Below are 19,333 nucleotides of genomic sequence, written 5' to 3'. Positions count from 1 at the left end.
TATTAATCTATAAAAAAGCTGAATTATGTCCCTTGGGAGTATTTATTTCCAACAAAAGAACTTTCAAGCAGTAGAAAATGAAAAATTATATATGCTTGATATAATAAAAGATAAAAACTACAAAATGAAGCACTATTGAAATATTTGCTGCATGAATTCCCAAGAATGTGAACAATTCTTTACACAGGAGAGTATAAATTCTATATAAATTAAGCCTCAATTGGGCCTCTTTTTTCCTTAGATGGACAATATTAACACTGAAAATGCTTCTATTAAGACCAAATATTGCCTAACTCTATAAACAGTACAAACTTAACCAGACATTTTCCCATTTTAATAGATTATGTCTTGAGAAATACCCAAGTGATACATTTAAGGAATTACACAGCAAAAAAGGCAAATTTTTCAGCTAAACATATTTGTCGCGACTTGAATTCTGGTGTTTCCAATTGAATTAATCATTGCAAAAGGTGAAAACAAATACAAAAGAACTAGAGTTTGGTGCATTTTGTACAATATAGTTAATATCGAAATCCTAGAATAAAGTTTTATATCAGTATCCATCAATTTGACTTATTATGATGACTCAGCACTTTTCTCAACACAGTATTGGTCTCAGTGAAAAATTTCTATTCTTGATGATAAAAATCAAATGTACTTATCAAAAGCCTCAAAATATTGATTTTGATTTCCCTTACTATCTTCAGTATAGGGAAAACGGTACTATTTATTCTGCCATAGGCGACAATACTAACATTTTCTAAATTTACCAATTTTTATAATAAAAACCTGGACAAAACAGTTATGTGTGGTGTTAGTACTTTATCATTCTGTTTTAAAAATTGAAGCCAAATAGTATCACGACCAACTTCCAACGGAGCTTGTTTATGTTATCCATGCCCACCGTCATATTACACCAAATTTATGAAATTTTGGAAGTCTTTTCGAATAATTCTCTAGAAAATATTTCAATGGGTTTCAAAATTTATATTGTAAATATACACACTGCAGTTATTCATAGATAAATAAAAAAATATATTGTACCCTTACATCCAATTACAGCGTTCCTATGCTGACTTCCTTCACCTCCCTTTGGTACACAAAAGGCAAACCTAATGCTGGGAAAATGTAATAGTACTATTTTCCCTAAAACCAACTCATGATTGCGTACGTAAATATTTCTGGAGTATGAGTTCAATTTAACTACTTGGCAAAGAGAGGCGAAAGATATCAACGGGACATTCAAACTCATGAGTCGCAAATAAACTGAATGCTATGGCTTACAAAGAAAAACAAAAATAAAAACAACAATATACAAAACACAACATGGCTATATAGAAAACTAAAGTCTGAACAACACGAACCCCACAAAAGTATACATCCGGAACATTTGGTTCACTGACTTTCTTACTTTAAAGTAAATCATGAACCAAATGCAAGCTGTGAATAAAGTATCACTTAAATATGACTCAAAGAATCATTTGACGCGTGCAAAGCAGGAGACCCATAACCTGTCGACGCACACATACGTCTTACTTTGAAGTTAATGTCAATATAGCTGTTTCAATTTTTGTCTGTATATAACGATATTCAATTAACATGTGTACATGTATGATACAAAATATTTTCCATTTATATCTTTCATTTGTTAGAATCGATATTTAGAATGTCGATTGAAAATTGAATGACACTTTGTAAATTTGTAAATAAAAACAGGTTCAACCCACCATTTTTTTCTTAAGATACCCTGTACCAGGAATATGGCAGTTGTTATCAAATAGTACGTTTCTATGTATGTTGGCGTGTGTTTTTATTGCAGTTCAGTGTTTTTTTTGTTCCGTTGTTTTCCTCTTATAGTTGATGTTGTTTCCCTTGGTTTAGTTTGTAACCCGGATTTGTGTTCTCTTAATCGATTTATGACTTTTGAACAGCGGTATACTACTATTGGCTTTATTAAACGTCCGAAACGCTCTTCCCATGGTATGCTCAAATATAAACATCAAATTTTCATGGAGGTATAAAAACCCGTATATGTGATATGCGTTATGACTAAAGGGGACAAAAACAAAAGAACAGCCAAATTGATCCAAGGCCAAATTTGTCAAAACGTTTTTGAACCTTAGTGTCTTAATAATTTGTTAATTTGTAAATTTACAATGAAACGTTTGTTTTAAATAATGTCGGTACCGAAAGCACTAACTTTTTACGAATTTTATTGAGGCCTCCGATCATTCAAGTTGAACAAATCAAACTTGTGTGGTCAAGGTTGTTTTATAGATTATAACGTATAATGTATCATTTGATTTAAAAACTACATGATCAATTATTGAAATAAAACTTTTTGTAAAATTTCGCGCAAATTAATCAGTCAAATAGCATATTGGAAAATTTACACATTGTTGAACAAGAAATAGGTAATCGATAATGTAGGTCATAACAGTGTTAAATCTATTACTACAAGTAGTACTTTAAAGTTCCTATCAATTTCCTTGAAAAAGACATTGGTGATAAAAACAGAATGAACCTGTGTCCATTGATTTACCATTAAAACGGACGATAATGTTGGATCATAAACACTCATTGAAGTTTTATTTCGCTGGGCTAATTAAATAAGTAGGGCATATATTAAATACAGTTTTAAGCGTTACTTTGAATAAAAACGGAAAGAGTATATCGAGGAATGTTAGTTATTAATTAACACTTTTTATGGTTAAATGCGAGGCAAGGTCCACATCTTATCATGAAAAAAAGCTATCAATGCAACATCTTCTGAAACAAAAATGAAACTATTCAGACTTGTAAAACTATAATCATCACCGATCTAATACATGTCATGAGCAACAAACCGGTTGCTTGTTAAAGAATCTCTGCTTATATATACACACCTGAGTTCAACGCGCATTTAAGTGCTGTTCGCGAAAATAAAATATTATTTTCCATGCTTATTTGTTGCTTCAATTTCCGTTTCTTTTCTTTCGGAAATTTTGCCATTTATCGATTATGGCTATATGTGTCCCCTTCAAAATGTTCTTACATATATACATGAACGAATAAAAGCTGACTGCCTTTTAATAAGATTTTGTATCTTATCAAGTATTTTGGAATTTGGAACTATAAGCCCAATAAAGATGCGGGTGCCTTTTAGTTTTCAATTCTTCCGTACAAATATTGTGCAAGCACCTTTTTGAAATGCACACATTTTACACGTTTGGTTAACATTTTATGGAGATGTGCATTTTAAAATTTATTTTTACAATAGTCAGATTGTTGATTAAAAAGGATAAGTATAAGACAATCTTCTTCATTTCTGGGGGAGCACCATTTCTCTCTCAGTATGCTTTGAAATGACATACATTGAGATGTACATATTTGTTTCGTTGAAATTTAGATTTAATATTAAATCCAACTCAGACAATTTATTTTATTGATTTGTTTAGGAGTACCTACATTTCTCCTATAATGTACCTTCGACATTTATCTGTTACATGTAGTGATGTATTGATGCTTGTCTTAATAATCTGCAAAATATTGTCTAAGACTTATTTAAAAACTTTTCGAAAAAGCCTTCGATATATTGCGCCAACCACTCTTTCATACTGTAAATGACCCACATATTCGTATATTATCCGATGTGATCTCAAGTGAGTCTCTTTCCTTCTCGTTTGTCAGGTGTTCATTTGATTATGATGTATATATATTACAATATATAGGACTGTCTTGCTCTCTGTCGCAAAATCGCAAAATCGCAAAATGTGTCTTTTATAAAGTCGAAAGGTTACATTTTTTTGGTCACATTGATATTCAACTGTTTCGGTTCTAAGTCATCTTTTAACTTTTCGACTCTAAACATTACTGATGAATCTAAACCAAGATGGCCGTTTTGGACGCATGTCAATTATAAAGTGTTGTTTTCAGTTGTTATTATTGTAACATCACTACTGTTCACGTCATCGGTAGTGATGTGTTTCATTTCGCTATTGCATATTTTTAAAACAAAATGTTTCATTTTTTTCATAATACAAACGCATGTCAGTTAATATACAAATTAGTTCTATAAAAATTCATATTCAATTTTATATAAAAAAAAAGAAGATGTGGTATAAATACCAACAAAACAACTCTCCACAAGAGACCAAATGAAATTAACAACTATAGATCACCGTACAGCCTTCAACAATGAGCAAAACCAAAAACGCATAGTCAGCTATAAAAGGCCCCGAAATGACAAATGTAAAACAATTCAACCGAGAAAACTAACGCCATAATTTATGTACAAAACAAATGAACGAAAAACAAATATGATACCCAGAAACAAACGACAACCACTGATTTACAAGCTCCTGACTTAGGACAGGCACATCCAGAATTTGGTGGGGTTAAACCTGTTAGCGGACGCGAAACCCTCCCCCTAACCTTGGACTGTGGTGTAACAGTACAACATAAGAACAAACTATAAAAATCAGTTGAAAAAGGCTTAATTCATCAGATGGATGCACATGTATACCTCATTTATATGTCGCTATGTGTGTCAAGGCACAAGAACAAAGTGATGTCGAATATAGTTTCAAAATTTGGATAAAAATCAAATCTGTATTCAGATACATATGATATCCGATTTTAGTGCGGACAACGAGAAGTATTTAGGTATTGCAGATAAAAATGGCAAGTTCTATATATATTTCAAAATGTAGTCCACTTCTATTACTTCCTTATTCCTTTGTTTTTGTCGGAAAGAACTGTGCATTAAGTGTCATTATAACAAATAAACAAAAATTAATACTTCAAAAACTACTCTGAGTACAGACTAAACTCCCGTTTGAAAAGGTTTAAGGCCTGACATCCACTAGATATATATAAAAGTTGAATGCGTTTTGTGTTTTAAAAAGATAAAATCTTTTTTGGATTTTGATGGGCATTTTTTTCTGTTCCTGCAGAAGGTGTAAAAATAAACTAAGTTGGGTTAAATCTTTGAGATGCTCCCTCTCAGGTAACAACTGTGTTGTATTGTATCGATTGTCCTTGATTGACATGAACAATAGAAGGACAATAGATATCTGGTATATATAACAATATCAATAGAAAGCTGGTACCAGATGTATTTCATTGTGTTGTGTGCAAAAAACCGACACCTGATGTGCTCCATTGTGTTGCTTGCAAAATGTCGGTAACATTTGTTAGTGCGTGTACATAGTAAAACATATTTGAATATGCAAGCGTAGCCATTAGAACATTATGTTAATGTAAAATCTATTGGTGAAACTGTAATTTCTTTAAGTAAGGTATAAATCTAGTTTGAATGACTCTTTTCTTGCCAAGTGATTATTGACTGTAAAACGAATCGTTTTCAAATTAAATTAAAGTCTAGATTGTGCCCTACAATTAACGTCTATTTTTCAGTTTCTACATCATTCAGTCCTTAGCCAAGCAACAAATGTTGAAACAATTGAATATTTCATTGGCTATGTAATTCATTTATAACTCCCGTCGTTGAAAGACATGTACATTGGCTATCAATAATAATGAAGATTACAACATCAGTCGATCTTAACCATGCTGTAAGAATTTAAAAAGCTCTTCAGTTCTTTGTTGACGACATCAAGTAACATTCGAAATTGTCGAAGCAATAAAACCTAATTTTCTTGACATGTAATACATTTGATGCGTTATCATACCATCCATCTGTAATTTTGCGATCTATTTCAATCAAATATCAAAGAACGTGTCACTTCAAAATCTTTATAAAGTTTTTTAAATAAGTTGAATCAAACGAAACCTTCTTCACAAATGATAGTTCGTATTAGAAATTGTAGTCATGAATTTGAGACAATTTAAAAATTAAAAGATTTACGGCGCCTATCTTCTCTTTTACCACATTTTAAAGACAATAAGTACTTTTTTTGTGAAATTTTTTAACAAGCCTTCATTTTGCTTTCTCAAAGATAGACAAAAATGGTTTCTTTTAGGTTCCCTTTGTGATATCGCTCCTAACGTTTCTACTTATTTATACATCCCTGGCTTTCAACTGATTAGGATTACACGTTCATGATGGAGAGGAATCCAGAGATAAGCTCCTCTTACGCACGAAATTCATCAAGTGTAATGAAGCATGTCATTTAGAAAGATAGTTCGCTTGTCTGAACATGAAGCTGCATGATTGGTATCCACATGCTTCCATTTAATTACTGTTTGTTTGTTTCACATTTTTTGCAGTTTAGAAAATTTCAATTTAGTTTTTAGTCTTACGGTTTTCAGATCGTAATAGTCTTAATGATATTGCACCACTTTTGGCGTTCATGCACATGGACGACTCTTGCATGTGAACAATAAGGGACCGGTCAAAAATTATCAAGGCATGGGAACGGTGCAAATTGAAATGAACTATAAAAATAAAGTAACTGTTGAAGTCCCATGGTTATACAAGAGAAGAAAAGGTGATGTCCCATTCTATTTTGCAACCAAAAGAAACAACAAAACAACAATAACAGACATTTGGACCGGCATGTAAATACTGCATTCAGATTGAATTACCAGTACATGTATTTATATGGTCTGTTTATTTATTTTGGGGATGGGTCGGTCCATACTTATTGTCACTGAATCTTATCTTTATTTTTGTCAGCTAAATTTTTCTTCTTGTCTAAATAAAGACATGACAATGGATACCAAGGATGCGAGTTCATTTGCAGAATATCTAACTCAAGATTTATCAAAAAGGTCATTTATTCAGAATATCATAAAGCATTATACAACTGACAGTAATGGAAAATTATGTCATAAAACAAAACTGAATAAATGACAACAATTGCAAAGGTGGGGAATAAATGCCGCCACCCATTAGTAAACAAATTACAAAACATAAACAAACAAATTTATACAATCAACATTTGATATAATAAAATAATAGAAATAAACTTAGTAAAGAGGGTGTAGGTGGGTGGGAAATTGAAAATCTTTACTTTTCCTGCAAAACAAAAAAAGCGTCTAGTAGCATTCAGTGCAATTGCGATAATGCGGGCGCAACCAGACACTTGTTAAAAGTTAGCATGCACTTTATCCTCATTGGTCAATTAAAATATTTGTGGCCAACGATAATTAGTATTGATCCTGATCATGCTATGACCATGCTGACCTTGACTGCCTGTAATCAAAAACTTGCATAATTCCTAGACAAACACCATGGAAATTTTCGGTTTCTTATTACAACATTGATAACAAATAAACCCTATACAAGTTGAAACAGTAGCCTATATAGCTAAAAATTAGTGTATAAAAATTTACTGCCAAAAATGTTTTTATTACCATAAAACTGATTTTTTGTCAGCTAAATTTTTCTTCTTGTCTAAATAAAGACATGACAATGGATACCAAGGATGCGAGTTCATTTGCAGAATATCTAACTCAAGATTTGTCAAAAAGGTCATTTATTCAGAATATCATAAAGCATTATACAACTGACAGTGATGGACAATTATGTCATAAAACAAAACTGAATAAATGACAACAATTGCAAAGGTGGGGAATAAATACCGCCATGATCCCCAAGTCCCTGAGTTGGGGAGACCGCCATCCGAGACATCCTTATAGACTATTTTTTTATGACAAAAGGAAAATTTCAGAAAAATAACATCATTCAAACACAAAACATTAGTAAAAATAACAAATTAGGCAGAGCAAGCCCTGTTGACCTCTACCTTAACTGTTTGGCAAGTAGACATGCCAATGTAAAGCAAACCCTTTTGACCTTTACATTCACATGTCAACCGTTTGAAGTTTAATCTTTAAACTTGATATTGAGTTCATCCTATTACCAACATTAAAGTAACTTATATGTGTAAGGTACGCAGAGTGTAACAATATAAATAAAGACAAAATACATATTTATAGATAAAAAATGAGCAAAAAAAAAAAAAAAATATATATATATAATATATAAAATACAATACAATAATATATACATATAATTTGCAAACAATGTTAAAAAATGGATGGAGAAAGCCCTGTTGACCTCCATCCACATTGACATAAATGTCTACTCTAAATAAATGCAATGATGCAATTAAAAGAAAAGATTAAAAAGTAGAGCAAGCCCTGTTGACCTCTACCTGCTTAATAAATAAAGGAAAAATATACATACTTTAATTGGCAGAGCAAGCCCTGTTGACCTCTGCCAAGTCCTACTAAAAAAATATTCATTCTAATGTATTTTTGAATGCATTTGATTTCCATCTGCCCATTTATTGTATAACAGATAAAGATGTGCCTTTGGCTGCTTCGCTTGTTGCAGCGCCTATTCTGAAACTATGACCCTTGTAAAGCTCTGGGCTTAAATCTATGAAAATTGATAGGGACTTTAAAGAGGAATTAAAGTAAGTGCATGATACTGGTGTACCACAAAGAAATTGAAAAAGTGGACCTGACTTATGTTTTGCCACCTTTAAATAATCCATCATAGTTTTTACAGGGCAAAACATATTACCAAAATTCCGAGTAATTGAAATAGTCTTGGGACGCAAGTCGCTATGTTTATAGAATGTTATTGTGACGGTCATATTTGTTGGGACCTGATTTTTATATCCCATAGTAATGTCTGAAGACTGTAAAACGTTGTAATTTCCATTTTTGTTTTTAACAGCAATTTCTCCTATCCTGAGGAAACAATGAAATGCCAAGGACATCATAGCCTTTAATAAGAACTGATTGAACTGTTCGTATGCTTTTAACATCCTATTATAAGATGCTCTTGTTGCAGATGATAGTGAAGCTTGCAATAATTTTCTCGTCATAGATTCAAAAGATGCTGTGGCACTGAAACTGGAGTTGGACTTAACCTAGGAGCTATTTGTTGGGCTTTCTGAAAAGAAAAACGAGACAACAAGTCGCCGACTACATTTGTCTTACCCGCGATATGCTTTGCTTTTAAATGAATATTAAACTTTAGCGATGCCAAAACTAGTCTGCGGACCAATTTGATTAAATTTTTATCTCTTGATGAAGTTTTATTGATAATAGCAGCAACAGCCTGAATATCAGTCAAAAACAATACTTTATGATTTGACAATGAATGCCCCCATATTTCCACAGCAAGAACAATTGGAAACAACTCCTTTATTGTGATGTGTAATTAAAGCATATTTAGAGGCCATTCTCCCGCAAACCAATTACTGCAAAAAACAGTAGCATATCCCCCATGAATTCCAGCTGCATCTGAATACAGTTTCAATGATTTGGAAGACACCCATTTTTGAAACAAAAAACAAGACTTCCCATTGTAATTAGATATAAAATCAAACCATGCCCTCAAATCAGCTCTCGCTTCTGAATTTAGTATAATTCTATAATGGGGACATGAATGGCCAATCGTTAGATCAAATAACCTTCTCAGAAATGCTCCTTCTGGAACTACAACACTACAGGCAAAATTCAATAAATCTAAAAGGGACTGCAATTCTCGAAGAATAACTTTCTTTTTTACCTTAAATATGTTAAGGAGACCCAAAATTTTTGCTATTTTATCCTTTGGTAATCGAGCTACCATAGCCCTAGAATCAATCTCAATGCTATATATTGTTATGCATGTTGTAGGTAATTGAGTTTTCTCATCTTTTATAGGAACACCCAAAGTTTTTGATAAAGTTAAAAATGTGTTAAGTGCTACAGAACACTTGTTAGTATTTGCTTCCCCTACAAAAAAGAAATCATCTAGCAAATGTGAAACACCTCTTATTTGAAATTTGCTATTCATAATCCACTGAAGAGCAGAGGAAAAATTTTCAAACAGTTGGCACGAAGAAGAGGCCCCCATGGGGAGGGCTGCATCATGATAAAATTTACCCTCCCATTTAAAGCTTAATATGGTATTCTGAAAAATGCACCGGAATTAAACGGAACGCATCTTCAACGTCGGCCTTACTCATTTCACAGTTGAAACCATGTTCTTGGACAAGTTCTATGACAGTTTCAATATTTTCATATGAAACTGAAGTGTATTCAGGTGGTGTCCAAAAATTGACAGAGTCCCCTTTTGGAAAAGATAGGTCATGAATTAAGCGGAAAGACCCACTTTTTTTTTTGGTACCAGACCCAGGGGAGAACAGATAAATTTTTCAAAGGGTGGTTCATTAAAAGGTCCTCTTATTCTGCCTTTCATTATTTCCTTATTTAACTTGAGAGTGACCACTTCAGGATTTTCCCTTGCGCTTTTATGGTTGGAAGGAAATTTGTCAACTTTTTTATCAAGCAAAGAATTTATTTTAAAGCCAAATGTAAAACCCTGAATTAGTTTGAATTTCATTGCTTTGTCATAACCTTTGAGGAAAATGTTTAATTTATTTACTTTTATTTGTGTTGGTAGACTTGTGGGTTGTAAGCCACTCTTTACATGAGACTGTGACATGTTTTTATCACATTGCACACATTGGTGCTTATGTTTGCAGTTGTCGCTGGAGCAGCCACCTGTTCGACAGAAGGTCCAGCAGTAACCAGGTGGGAATTGACTGCTTTGTTGCTGAACCCGCCGTTGAAAGGGAGGACCTTCATTTTGTTTAACAGATTTATTATTTGATGCATAATTAGTAGTATTTGCACGATTGAAATGATCATAAAAGGCAGTGCGCCAAAGATCATCATTTACAAGTGCCCAATCAAATTTCATCACTCTGCGTACCTTTCTAAATGTTTCATCGTATGCTTTTGCCATGTTAAACCCAAATTGCTTTGACATTGCTCTAACATTATATGCATATTTGATAAGACTTAAAATATGTTCTGGGTGGTTAACATAATAAATAGACAAATAAATATCAAAGGCTGCAGTCCACTGATGGATTGAAAAGAACTGTTTTGGCTTTGCGTAGGTAGAAATTTTTACTGCTTTCGATCTAAAAAGTACATCATCATCTTCATCTTCATTAAAATTTGGAGAAAGGGTGACAAAATCCACATAACTATCAGACATAATGTCTTTCCTGATTTTTTCGCTGACATTAAAACCCAAGGGTAAAGTATTTTTCAGTATGTAACTTGCTGTCTGCCCTATAACAGAATTGTTAATACCTAATACTTGGTCTTCTTGTGTTGTTGGACTACTGGCTGTGAAGTATCCTGCAACTGATAGGTCTGACGTCACAGGTGGTACCAATGAGCAGTGGACGGTGTTTGAGGATGAAGACGGCAATGTATGTTGACTCTCTATTCGGTAATCAGTGCCGGAGACCGCTTCCTGTGTTGCACTAGAGCGTATACTACACACACTTGACAATCTATCATCTGATATTCGGACTCCACTGCTGTCCGTTAAGTGTAAACCAGCTCCCCTCAACTGAGTGATCATTGCTGCAGCTATTTCATCTGCTGTTGGCTGTGCTGTTGTACTTGCACTGTTCATCGCAGGAGCTGTTGATGTAGTTGGACCATTGTTTCGGACTCGTTTTCGTCCTCTTGATGGATTAGTAGTTTCAGTCACTACCACGGGATCTATGACAAGGTCCCTTTCTGTGAGGTCGGAAGGAGCAGCTCTTCTTTTCGATCTAGCTCTTTGTTTATGCATCTTTAAAGGAAACAAAAATCATTCTTGAATACCTGATAATGCGTGTTAACTTACAATATAACATCAGAAAAATATGCATACATGTATATCACTTATTCAATACTATTCATTGTTTATTGTTCATACAACAAGTTCACACAACGAACAATGTGGCACACAATTATGCAATATTATATGGCAACTACATTGTAACCATACATGATAATAACCATGTAAGTGTATGGTACATGTAAAACAGTATGTAAATAAAACAAGTGTAATCTGATACATAAATACAAAAGTGCACTATGAATATCAGAACCATAACCATAATGATGGTTAACCATATGTATGTATATATAATGATACAAAATATAACTATATAACCAGTGCAAATTGATACCATTTTACAAAATTGCATTGACATATATGATAACCATAGCCATAATGATGGCAATAAAACCATGTGTATAATGATACATTTGTGTGCCACAATAAATTGGATAAATTAAACAAGAGCAGTGGATTGTCTGCAAAAATTTGTATATACTAATTTAAGTATTAAATAACTGATGCATCAGTTTTCATGAATAATAAAACAATGATGTACATGTACAAATAATAGCATATTATAACTAAAGCTTTTTTTTATAAGCAAACTATGTAAACGTATCGTTAGATATCTCAATTTCATTTTATAAATTTTTAATTATTTCACATACGATTTGCACTACCAACAGCTGCACGAATACTTTTAGCGTAGATGTGCATACCTTCATCATTTAAATGAACTTTATCTGACAACAAAGCTTTCGTGTTTTTCCACAGGCCCCGGTGTTTCCAAAAAGTAATATTTGTACGTGATTTCAAAGTTGAAGACAGTACCTGATTCACTTTGTTTACTTTGTTGTTATAATCGGGACCCGACCTTTCGGAATACCTCGGCAGTAATTGCCCAACGATCACGTGACTAACACCCTATGCTGTAATTATGTAATCACAGAATGACGCGATATCTCGAGCCAATTTCTTAGGTTTCCTCTCGCTTGTTAAGTCATTACCGCCAATTTGAATAAATACAGAATCTGGTTTAAAAGTGTAAAAAACGTGCATAAATTCTGCTTTCTGAATGCTTTAACGACCCGGACGTACTTCCACCGTAACCTGCAAATTCAACCTGAATTTCTGTACCATCGAATCCTAAATTGTATCGCCCTTCTGCACGATTCTCGTACAAAAATGATTCTAATCTATGTACAAATGTATGACCAAATATCAAAACTCGATGAACCATAATATCCAAATTTAAGAATTTACAATATAAATATTATACGAATATTTTGAATATAAAACGAATATTTTGAATTAAATAATGTTTTAGATGGCTTTTACCTTCTGAACAAGTTCTGTGTAATCGTAACTACGTCTTTTCTGTACTAAATCGTCAGTTATCTTCTGTCCAAAGACTCTTTCAGGAACAAACTTGAAAATTGAAAATCTTTACTTTTCTTGCAAAACAAAACTAGCGTCCAGTAGCATTCAGTGCAATTGCGATAATGCGGGCGCAACCAGACGCTTGTTAAAAGTTAGCATGCACTTTATCCTCATTGGTCAATTAAAATATTTGTGGCCAATGATAATTAGTATTGACCCTGATCATGCCATTTTCGGTTTTTTATTACAACATTGATAACAAATAAACCCTATACAAGTTGAAACAGTAGCCTATATAGCGAAAAATTAGTGTATAAAAATTTACTGCCAAAAATGTTTTTATTACCATAAGACTGATTTTGTGTAAATTTAATTCAACATCAATGTTGATTTTAATTAAAATAACATATCTATTCTTTTTATTTGTCTTTGTACACTAAAATATTCTTTTTTATGCAATTTGTAGCTTCATCTTTCCTTATACATGATACTTTAATATATCGTTCTGCGTTTTTATTTTATAATGTTTTTAAAAGTAAATAACAAACTATTATCATGGGATGTAAAAGCTAAATTTTACTCTGGTTTTATTTTAGAATTATGGATGGAACTAAGTAAATCAGACTTTTAATTGTTTTCTCAATAGAAAATCTTCAATTCTGTTTTCCCTGTCAGTAAAAAATATAATATAATATTTATTTAAATGCAGTGTTCTGACCAATAAACAATAAAAAAAAGTCATGTAGATAAAGCTCTTCTGTTGCACAGAAAATATTGGCTTTGATCCTAGACCCCCACCCCCCTCAAAAAACCACTACAGACAGAATTTTAACAAAATTACAAAATTCCTTTGAAATCGTATCTAAGAATCAAATTAAAGAAAAAGTTTCTAGTTAAAAATACAATCATTCTTCATAACCTTATTTTACACAATGTTTTCACCAAGTGCCAAAACAGAACTCGATATTCCTATTCAATCAACAATTTAGTGTTTTGTTTAACGGCGTAAAATTATATTCATGGCTAATATACCTAAAACTATCTGTTTTATGATTTATTTCGAGATCTTCAGAATAACAAGTGGACACTAGGTAGTCAATTCTTTCTTGTTGGAACTAAATTTTCGAAGTGCTGTTTCCTGACAATCCATGTAGTGTGTTCCTCAATAATTTGAGTACTTAGGTATTGAACTTTACCACTCTCCATTCCGTTTTCTTTCGAAAGACTCCATACTCTTCATTTGCTGAATTCCTTTCGGAAATTTGTGGCGACTTAGTTTGTATCTGTATATTTTCCAATGGCTCCATCATACGGTGTTAATATATCTCAACTCGTTCGTTGTGCCTGTGTGTAGTGATGTCATAGACTTTAACGAACGTAATCAATGCATCAGTGGTAAATAATTAAGTAAGGGTTTTCGATACCATTAATTCTTTAATACATTTATTAATTTCTTTCATAGATACACTGATTTGATTAGTAAATTTGGCTGTACCTGTAGAAAACTTATTATAAATTGTATTCCACTTACTAAATGTTACGGTAGTATTGTACTAAAGGCGCGGAAATCACTATGTGATCCGTGTAAACTCATCGAACCTTTAACCAAACTTATTTGTAAAGGTTATCTTATTAATGTTGTAATTAGATCTTTGAATATTGTATATATTTGCATTAACATCGGTTTTGTCATCGAAAAATTAAAACTTACCTAAATTTGTATTCTTTTCGAATGGATTTTAGGATGTATAAATACACATCCACGTTTATTTTCAATTTAGAGATTGATTTATCTATATATAACATTATACATATTTATTTTAAGGTTAAGTCATTTCTTCTTTGACTTCGCATGGCGTTAAAACACTAAATCCCTGGGATGTGTTTTAATTGATTTTAGTCTCTGATGCATGATTTTTTATTATTAATTGTTTTTGGCTTTTAACTAGCTTTCAGTAAACTGCGATTAATCTCAAAACGTACTTTCGTGTTAATTTGACCTGTTGACACAATTTGTAATTAGAAATAAGAAGATGTGGTATGACTGCCAATGAGACAACTATCTGTCCAAGTCACAATGTGTAATGCATTTTTGTTATTCAATGTTTACTTATTTTGTATTATATCTCATCTCACTATTTTAATTTGTACCACCTTTGATAAGTATTTAGTATGACGAATAATTTTCACTTCTGTACTCGTACTGTGAACAACAAATTTATTTATTTTGTCAAAAATATTTCCTTGCTCATAACAACAAAACTACTATATTCAAATTTACCTGTGTACATTATTTTATTTAACGCCATTTTGTCACAGGTTATAGTTGTCTTTCTGACATTGTTTTACATCTTTTATTTATATTGTATTTATATTGTGTCATAGATCAAATTTATTTGTTCAATGTATGTTTACTTTATGTTTACATGTCTTTTTGATCGAGTTAAGCCATTTCAATTGATATTTTATAGTGTGTGTCTTTTTATGTTGTAATGTTACACTACTGTTTCCGGATAGGTTGAAGGTTGGTGCCTGTCAAAACGTTTAAACCCGCTTCATTTTTATGCCCTTTTTAGCTTGCTGTTCGGTGTGAGTCAAGGCTCCGTGTTAAAGCCGTACTCTGACCCATAATTGTTAACTTTTTACACATTGTGACTTGGATGGAGAGTTGTCTCATTTGCACTCATACAACATTTTCTTATTTCTATTGTAGGATGAGTGTTCAGTAGGCAAATTAGTACTGTTGAAACTTCACCAGTAGTTAAAATAATATTCTACCAAATAACTTAACTTCAATTCAACAGTTTTACACATATATACATCAGGCTCCAGAACAAATGTATCCCAAGTCAATGGACTCGATAGAAACATCCAGAGTCATTGGATCCGGCTCAATCTAAATTCCTTGACTAAAAAATACCAAAAAGACTCCCAATGAATTTCTTTGGAACAAGAAATTTCTTTTCCAAATATATACGAAATTACTTTGAAAACGGAGTAAATACTAACAGTTTTATATAACTATATAAACATAAACACAACATAATAAAAAATTCATTCCTGACCCCTAATCTCTCTTTACATATATTTTCTGTGTGTTGGAGAATATGGTTTCAAAGACATGTTGAGACAGATTGGCAATTAATAGATCAGACTGTTTATTTAAATAAAGTAAAATAGGTGATGTATTGCATTATTCAGACTGCTTTATCAAATACCAAATATCTTGGGTTTGTTCGTATCAAATTGTCAACTTAGCCATTTAAAGGGGCATCATTAGCTTAATATAATTTGTTTTTTGTTCAATCATTAATGAAAGTGAAAAAGTGAAGTAATAATTCGCTTTTAGCAACCAGTTTAGTTGAATTTTGTCAAAATAAGCTAACTTGCAAGTGAATAATTCGACCTCATTAAATCCGTATATATGTGATCTTCAATTAAACCCATTAGTATTTACATAAAGTATATTTTAGAACCTATCTTTTCATATTTCAATTCAAAATTCTATCTCGTAAATTTCTTTTTATTCACCAAAAAGTGCTTTTTTAATGAACAATCTTTGCAAACCTGGGCAATTTTGCACGACTTGAAGCTTACAAATCTTTGATCGTCACTGTTTTATATATTCTTAAACTCTCAGACTGGGCGATGTACAGCTTGTCTTAATAAAATTGAGAATGGAAATGGGGAATATGTCAAAGAGACAACAACCTGACTAAAGAGCAGATAACAGCCGAAGGCCACCAATGGGTCTTCAACGCAGCGAGAAAATCCCGCACCCGGAGGTGGACATCACACTACACTTCAAATCATATAAAGGAACTAAAATTAAAAAAACATACAAGACTAACAAAGGTCAGAGGCTCCTGACTTGGGACAGGCGCAAAAATGCGGCGGGGTTATACATGTTTTTTGAGATCTCAACCCTCTCCTATACCTCTAGCCAATGTAGAATAAAGATGCACATAGCAAAACGCACAGTAAAACTTAATCTCTACACAGCTAGTTATTATTGAAGACAGTATGTCATTATATATGTTAGCTGATATTTGTGTCTATAGGTGAATAATGTTATTTACGTATATCCCACATCTACTTTTCATATTAGTACAGACTAAATTTTAGTTCACATGGACTATAAAAAATGGCATTGAATTTGAAATTTTATACCAAAATATATGTGATAAAACGTCACTCCTTTTGTTATAAAGAGCAGCTGCAAGCTGTAATAGTTCTTGTTTAAGTGTTGGAAGGAGATCAAACAGAGAAGCGAACAGCTCATCCACACTCATGTATAACATGTAAAAAATAAGCATGATCTTTGTGGAAGAGTCATGGAAATACCAGAAAAACTGAAACAGCTCATTAAGTGCTCGCATGTCCTGAGTAACATTAAACTAAAATATGACTTTAAGCTAAGAAATATCTATTTAGATACAACGGTTCCAACTCCCTTAAGCAAAACTTACCTTAGATGAACTGGGCTATTTTTAGGTTCCCGTTGTATTATAGCTCTTCGCATATTTAGATAATATACATCCTAGGCTCTCAAATGTTTTGCGTTTGAGAGTCTTGGTTAATGTTTATTCTGGAGAAGAAAAAAAAAAGTTTTGAATACACGAAAAAAACAAAGTGTTATTTTCCTTTTTACGGTTTTTGGACTTGAACAGAGTCTGATCTGTGGATTTATCACTGAATATGTTCTATTCCCTTTTGTTACGTATTGACTGAGTTTTGGTTTGCATGGTGGTCGACTCATGTATAATAGGATACACTTACCCTGTCGAAGCAATTGTTTTTGCTTCATTTAGTGATTATGTGATTGCCTAGAATGTGATTTCTAGGTGTGTAATCAACAGTTCAGTTCAATACTGATGTCTTTAATCTATGTGTATATATGTTAATATGGTAAAAAGGACAGATAACGATTTCAGCTAAGACGACCACCTCGAAGACGTGCGTATGAATCGATTAAGTTGTTTTATCTATTTTTTTTTATCTATCTGACCTATATAGACTTAAATCATATTCATCATATGCATTTTGCAAATAAGAAGATTCAAAGGTTTGTATACATGTGAAAAGTAACTTTTAAATCTTGTATATTCTTTCATTTTTGCTGACGTTACTGGTGGTTTATTATTGACAAAAACAATTTGGAAAACCTTATACAGGAAACGTTTAAAAGATTAAAAACAAAAGTAGGACACAAAGACAGAATGCCAAAGAAACAATATCGAAATTTATATCGTCATACGGTAAAGTTGTTTTTATTGTTCTTAATCCTTCTTTTGTTAAATAACAGAAATTTGTCGGAGTATCATGAGTAATACCAGACTTTAAAATGTGGGGGAGAAAAACTTCTTTCCTGCAACATTTGAATCAATTGTGTAGGGACGGCTATTTCTTGTGCTTAAGATTAATACCATTTTAGAAGCAGGTAACATTTATTACAAATAACAATCAAAATATTTTTAACTGAAGGTATGCAAATGTGGATAATAATGTGTTGGAGTTCGGTATTTTTGTTATTTTACTTTTTGACATTTTTTTATTTTCCGAGAGGCAAGTTTTTGAAATGCCCAACGATGAAGTTCAGGATTATGTAGTTTGAATTAATGTTACTATGTCGATGCAACTGCTCGTCGACTGTACGTCGTCTCTAGTTACATTTGTTTTCTGCAGTATGATACCACTTAATTTATGGTAATACTTGAAAAATGTCTTCACGGCAAAAATCATACTTATTAAAATAAGTGGTCCTGATATATATTCATTTTATGCTCAATAAGTAAACCTAGTGAAGTAAACACGCAATCAATCAGTGGAATACAAATGTATTTTTCCCACTGCGCTTGCTTTATACAATTAATTTCCTAAACTAACAATCGGCTAACATATTTCACCAGTTGGTCAGTTTGACGATATGAATGTCTTCAATCTTGAACTAAAACATGACCATAGCTCTTAGTTTCAACTGATACATTGTTGGTAACAAACCAATTTAAATCGTTTAACTTAATAACTTACTATTGAGCACAAGAGTTGTGTATTGAGTTATGTGATAAGGGGTTTATTACGACTAAGTGATTAGTATGGTCAAGATGACAGATTTCTATAAAATGTCAGAAAACATTTATATGCATGTATTCATTGCCAGTACGTTATCTCAGCAAATTTACTAAGTAGTTGAAACTAGATCAAAGTTGTTTGCAAAGATTGATTGATTGATTAATTAATTGATTGGTGTTTAACGCTACATTCAGAACTATTGGCTATTTTGTGGAGGTCAGTTTTTATTGGCGGATGAAGCCGACCTTCGGCAAGAAAACTGACAATCCCACTCAATTAAGATTGAAGTCGAGCCAACCTGCC

Source organism: Mytilus californianus, unplaced genomic scaffold (genome assembly GCF_021869535.1).
Source record: "Mytilus californianus isolate M0D057914Y unplaced genomic scaffold, xbMytCali1.0.p SCAF_11, whole genome shotgun sequence".
In the NCBI taxonomy this organism is placed as follows: Eukaryota; Metazoa; Mollusca; class Bivalvia; order Mytilida; family Mytilidae; genus Mytilus; species Mytilus californianus.
The sequence above is the reverse complement of the archived record's forward strand: the minus strand, read 5'-3'. Positions refer to the sequence as shown.